The sequence below is a fragment of the Triticum dicoccoides genome, chromosome 4A (assembly GCF_002162155.2).
Source record: "Triticum dicoccoides isolate Atlit2015 ecotype Zavitan chromosome 4A, WEW_v2.0, whole genome shotgun sequence".
In the NCBI taxonomy this organism is placed as follows: domain Eukaryota; kingdom Viridiplantae; phylum Streptophyta; class Magnoliopsida; order Poales; family Poaceae; genus Triticum; species Triticum dicoccoides.
Window position 1 is genome coordinate 146,975,358 of NC_041386.1, and position 5,998 is coordinate 146,981,355.

The following is a 5,998-nucleotide window of genomic DNA, read 5'->3' on the forward strand; positions in this document are numbered from 1 at the left end:
CGTGGTGCTCAACCGGCGATTGAGATTTGGAGGGAGACTAGGAGACCCCGGCGAAAACGAGCGTGCTAGCGGAGGCTCCGGGAATGCAGGGTGATAGGGCCCAGTCTATGCTCCGGTTGTGTTGTTGGGTGAGCTTCTTCACCCTTCCGGTTGTGCTGTTGGTTCCAGTCTATGAGCAATTATTTTGTTTATTTCTGTCGACCAGATGCTCAGGAGATGCTCTCTGACCTGACTAGAGTCATAGAAAGATTTTTTTTTTTTGCCATTCTTAGTTTGTTTGGTACCTTGCTCTTTCCTTGTCAAGAAAGGGATCGATTTGTCCTGGAGCTCCTGTCCCCTTTATAAAGGAGATTTTTGTTCCTTTGCTTGATGTGTTTCCCTCCTTTCAATTGTAGGATTTTCGGGATGGGCCTTCCTATCCATAAGTTTGTCTTTATACTGCATATTAATTCACTCTTTTGGGTAGGTAACTAAACTCCTGTAACTTCACTGAATCATTGAAGTTGTCTTTCCCAATCTGAGTTTTGCTTTACAACAACTTGATTGCTTGTGTATTTGTGTACTTTTCTGCATATTCATACAGCTCTGAATGTTGTTCCGTTCCTTGATAAATACATCGCTCTACAGGGTTGCTTAAAGAAGTTAACTCTTCTTCATAGCAGTTTTTCAAATGCCCTGATGGGATGACCCTAAACATGGATAGTTTAACTTGGTATATCAGCTCAAACACCTGATCGGCAAAATGGAGTTCTATTGGTCCTAACTGCCGTTCTAAATCCTTCAAAAAGAAAAAGAAAAGTGATATACTAAATAAACTATCTGCTCTATTATTTTTATTTTTAGTCTTGCTTCCATCCATCTATTTATAGTACCCTGGGTAGCTACAGCAGTGATGCTCTTTCTTTCTCTGTAGGGAAGCTTCTGGACGGGATTTAGACAAGGAAACGGAGACCCGTGCGAAATCGAGCATCCTGGTGGTGCCTCAACCAAAGCGGGTCGACGGATAGCGCGGTGAGCACGGAGCATGGTGCAGCGAGTTGGATAGGCGGCAAGAGAGGTGACCACGGGTGTGGCTTGGGGAGCTCCGCACACATGAAGTGATGATGAGTGCATCCGACCCCACCATGCTGCTGGTCCTGGAGAACAAGGTATTGGCATTTGTCATTGTACAACACTAGCGAACCGGCAAGCAATGCAGTTGTTTATTCCTTTCCCCTGTAAACTATGAACTGAATGGCTACTGTGTTGATGCATATTTGTTTAACTGAAGTTTAGTTTTATTATGTCCATACCTTTGATTCGTTCTACTTTAGTGTGGTCTGAGATATAATGATTTATTTCATGTGTATCACATATCTATTTATACTTAGTTTGGAAATTGCAGCATCCTCTCCTAACTGTCCGAATGGGGGCTTTTAGCTAATTCTTACCAAGCACCTAAATTTCTAAAACTGAAAAGATATTAAAGAAACACAAACTGTTTCAGAATACTCCAGGATTGAATTTGGGCATTGCGCCTTAATAAGATATCAATCAAAAGCTTAGTGAAAAATAAATATATTACCAACGCGAGGTACTGAATTAAAATGTGCATCTACATCTTATTGTACAGAACAAGCTTACTTATTTTAATTAAAGGGGTATATATATATCAAATCAGTATAGGCCTTTTTAACTTTGAGCTAACACAGAAAATTGTATAGAGAGAATTTACGATCGCATTTTGAAAACTCTATTGCATAGTTTGAACCTTCAATTTTCATTACTAAAAGGATCGTTGGTATTGCCAAATTGCCAAGCATTTATTTTCAATTACTCTTGGTTTGGCATGGACACTGTGCCATTTGGCGCCATTCGATGCCCAACTCCTATCATTTGTTGCATTTATCTATTCTAGATAAAATGATGATAAAATGAAATGAATCTTCAGTGTTGGGACTGATGATCGGCACTTGTTGTCTAAATGCAGTATATGCGCATTGCAGCGGTAATGTTGTTAACTGTCCCTGTATATTTCTTAGTTAGATGTCTAATAAATCAAGAATTTGACACTTGTCAGTAAGTTTAGTATATCATCATCTACTTAGACAAAATACATCATGGTCAAACAATACAAATATTTCACAAGTAGAAAAGGCATACAAATATTAATTTTCAGTAAAATGATGAAGTGTTCAGATATATCAATGCTTTCACCGCTGTTATGAACTATATTTTTTGTGTAATTGCTATATCAGAATCGAAGTAACCCATTCGACGCTTGACTGTATCTTAGCATGCTTATTGAGTACATTCCTTATGTCATTTTTACAGATAAATTAATTTGTGTCAAGTATCGCTTTTTGCCATATGGACATGACAAGTTGTCATACATTGGCCTGTCAAATTTATCGGGTGCCAAGTTCACTTGCCATATTCTCAATTTTGTTTCTTCTGATTTTGGTGTTGGTGTATGTATTGTTAGTGAAAATATGCTCATAGTTTTTTTAAAATATGTGTACGCCATTAACTGATGCCATTGTGTTTTCCAGGGGTATATGAACCAGAAATGATGTGATATACTTGGTTATTTGAACATGAAGGTCAGCCGCGGGGTGGCGCGACATGGGTGAGCTGAAATTGTTCTACTGATTCCTTGATGCTCTGTTCATTGCTTTGTTCTTATTTTATCGTTCTTTATTTGCTTTGTTCTTTCCTACAAGAAGATGCCGAGTCGTGTAATATGTTCAAAGAAGTGAGAATCTGCATTTTATGAATGTTTTCTTCTTTCTTCATTGTTACCTCAAGTCAGTGAATCCAGTTAAGTTGTACTGAGCAGCTTCATACGCATGGGTGATGCCAATTAAGATCTTTTTGACTTTTATAAAAAGGGTGATGCCAATTAGACGTTACCCTGTCCAACTTGATCTTTAACTTGCTATTACTGTTTGGATCTGCACATTCAAGGATTTTTCATTAAATCATCGGTTCACCAGTTCTTTGTTACTTGAGATATTGTGATAAACTTATATCATTGATTACTATACATATGTCTGGATGATGCCTGCAGGCTCATTACAAGCTTCGGCTGGATCAAATAGTGGGCCTTCTATATATATATATATTCAGCTGTATCATTTCTTACTATATATATCTTCCTGTCGACCAGACGAAACCATACATGGATCCTTTGCCTCCTTTCTTGCTCAGACCCCATGATACAACCTCGGCGGCTGTCCAGCGACTAACAGGTAATTTCTCTTTCAATTTGATGATGATGGATGAGAATCAGTTCTATGATTGCAGCTTATAAAAACAGATGTTGGATGTCCCTTATGTGATGTGCTTATTTACCATGATAGATGCAATTGCTTATTAGTAGGTGCTCTCCGAATCCTTCTTTAACTAATTTACTTTGAAGTTCGGACAAAGGAGACTATAACTTTTTATATTCGTTCTATCATGGATTCCCTCTCTAGCCTATGTACGTTTCAGAAATAGGTACACACCTAGGAGAAGCCTGAGACCTAATAATAGTGCTAAGCAATTACTCTGATTGTCATTCTATGCTATCATCACAACACAGGTCAATAGACAGTCAACAAATGTGTAATCAGCTTTCCCTGGGTCCTGCATCATCTACTAATAATCAAATTTTGTGGCGAGCGTCTTATAAATCAGCATACCTATTTCTCCACACTGGATAGCTTTTATTATGACTATAAAGAATATAGTTTGAGGATGGCATGCCAATTGTTCTATGTCTTGGGTATGAAGTAATTTCTAAAATGTCTTAGGTTTCCCTGTAAATTTCTGCAAATTTACGGCATGTCATTAAAACCTACAGGGTGCTCCACCGATGGTGAAAATACCTCACATAATGATGTTGGATATTAGTGGCTGAGTATTGAAGCAAAATGTGACAGTTGCATGATGTGCTTGACTGTTTATTTGCATACAGCAATATCATCTTTTGGAGATAATACAGCCGTATGGCTGTTACATGAGACCATGTCGGAAGACCCTGCTGCTATGTAAGCAAAAGGATTCATGATACCCACGGTGAAAACAGAGATAACATGCTACAGTTAGAGCAGCATTGAGAAACCAAGGACACGAAATGAGTCTGAAAAATGCTATGGGCTGATTCGTTCTAGCTAGGTACATGCACGGCTTCTCTTATATATATGCAACGTAACAGCGCGGATAAGTAGAACTGTTGTGATGTTACTCTATTATAAGTACAAATAACTCATGGTTATCTTTTCTTTTGTTTACAGGCTATGTGTGGTAGAAGTTGTACTCACAGGAAGACTATCGTGCTTTGTATAAACCACGTTCTATGATTCACTTCTGTTATGCTTATTTACATTCCAGTGTTAGGACTGAAATCCATCTATTGTAATGAATTTGGTTGTATTGGCATTACCTATTTGACTTAGGCTTGGTTCATCACATATCGATTGTTTTTCTTGTAACCCGCTGCTTGTATGACCTAAAACTGTCATGTATATGAGGCAAGTTATTAGCAATGTTTCACATTTTCTTACTTGCAATACTATGCTTGCCTGTTCAGGTCTTCCAAGACCTAAATCATCAGAAATCCAGCACACACAACACTTTTTTCTTTTGAACTTTGGTTACCTTGATACAAGCTTCCGTTCATTTTGTTTATATTGAGTGGTTAGAATAGTTACCATACGTGCTTGCTCAAAACTAAACCTACTGATAAATGGAGTACTTTCAAAGCGCATATGGTGTTCTGAAAAATACACATTTTTTTCAACATGACATGGTCTTGAAATGGGACTCTCCTACCAAATTAAAATGTGTAGGTATATCTCACTGTAGACAACAAGCCTCCATTCTTTTTTATTAAAGGGGCTAAATTTGTTATCATATGTGCTTGCCCACTACTAAACCAACTAAAACATGAAAATTCTTTTCATGCTGAACATGGATTCAGTGGGTCTTTGCACCATTGCAGCATGAAACTATTTTCATCGACAACATGGCTTCAGCGGGTCTCTGCGCCATTTGGCGCAAAGAGTCAACTAGTATTTGAATAAGCTCAGAAGAGAAGAGAGGTGAAAGATCTTTTGAAAATGAAGTTGTAGAGAAAATCTTTTCTATGGACTTCCTAATTTCCAGGGTCACGTCCTACAGTCAACATGTGCTCTGATACCATCTTATAGCGACCCGACCTGTAACACCCAAATTTTTTAATCATGAGTGTTTATTAAAATTTTGCCAAGAAATTAAATTTTCATTTTTTGTGGAATTATCTTTTGATTTCAGAACCACTCTTTTCCTTGATATTGTGGAGTGTTCACCCCAAGTGAAAACCTTTTAAAAATATTGTTGGACTTGTTTACCCTCTCAAGAAAAAACATTTCTTTTATCAGTGGATTTATTTGCATAATTATTTTCCCTGAGCTTTATTTCTTTAGAAATGATTTTTCATAAGTTTTGGAGCCTCTTTTGCACTACAACCCTTTGGTAAAATTAGTTATAAGTTTCACCAAAATTTGGAGATGTCATGGGATGCTCCCACATCACTTTTATGCAAAAATCTCTTTTAGTCATTTGGAAATTTTGAGCTCTACCCCAAATTTTCAAATCTGATCCAGTTTGTAAAATTGCACTACAACCTATTTAAATATTTCTTTAAAGCTTCCACCAAAATTAGGGGATGTTAGTAGTAGTGTATAATTCAACTTTATGCAAAAACCCATTAATGTTCTTTGAAAATTTTGAGCAAACCAGCCTCTTTTGCTCTTTGGTCCAGTTTGGCATTTTCTACTGGAACCCTAGTTTATTTTGCTCTAGTGCCCATGAGCTTTTTCCTGCTTATAGTCCACCCTACCAAACCCTTAAGTCCAGGAGATTGGACCCATTGGAGTATTTTTGGTCCATGCAATAATGCCCTTTTCATTCTGTCCAGATTTGGTTTTCTCAAAAACTTGCACTAACAAGTTTTTGTTCTTGACACTAACCTTGCCACCCTCTTTGTCATCTA

The 5,998-nt window shown here is 37.5% G+C and overlaps 1 long non-coding RNA gene across 6 annotated transcripts in view; it reads left to right on the top strand.

The window, feature by feature from the left end:
• The window catches only part of LOC119285473, a 5,759-nt gene extending 1,231 nt beyond the window's left edge, over positions 1–4,528 (top strand). For 2 of the 6 annotated variants that reach the window (XR_005139493.1, XR_005139498.1), the window contains 5 exons: positions 914–1,148; positions 2,532–2,608; positions 3,050–3,230; positions 3,827–4,140; positions 4,260–4,528. This is a non-coding gene — a long non-coding RNA (uncharacterized LOC119285473). Of the gene's footprint in view, positions 129–913; positions 1,149–2,531; positions 2,609–3,049; positions 3,231–3,826; positions 4,141–4,259 lie in introns of all 6 variants that reach the window. The other 4 variants (XR_005139497.1, XR_005139495.1, XR_005139494.1 and 1 more) reach the window with 4 other exon arrangements.
• The last annotated feature ends 1,470 nt before the right edge of the window (positions 4,529–5,998 follow it).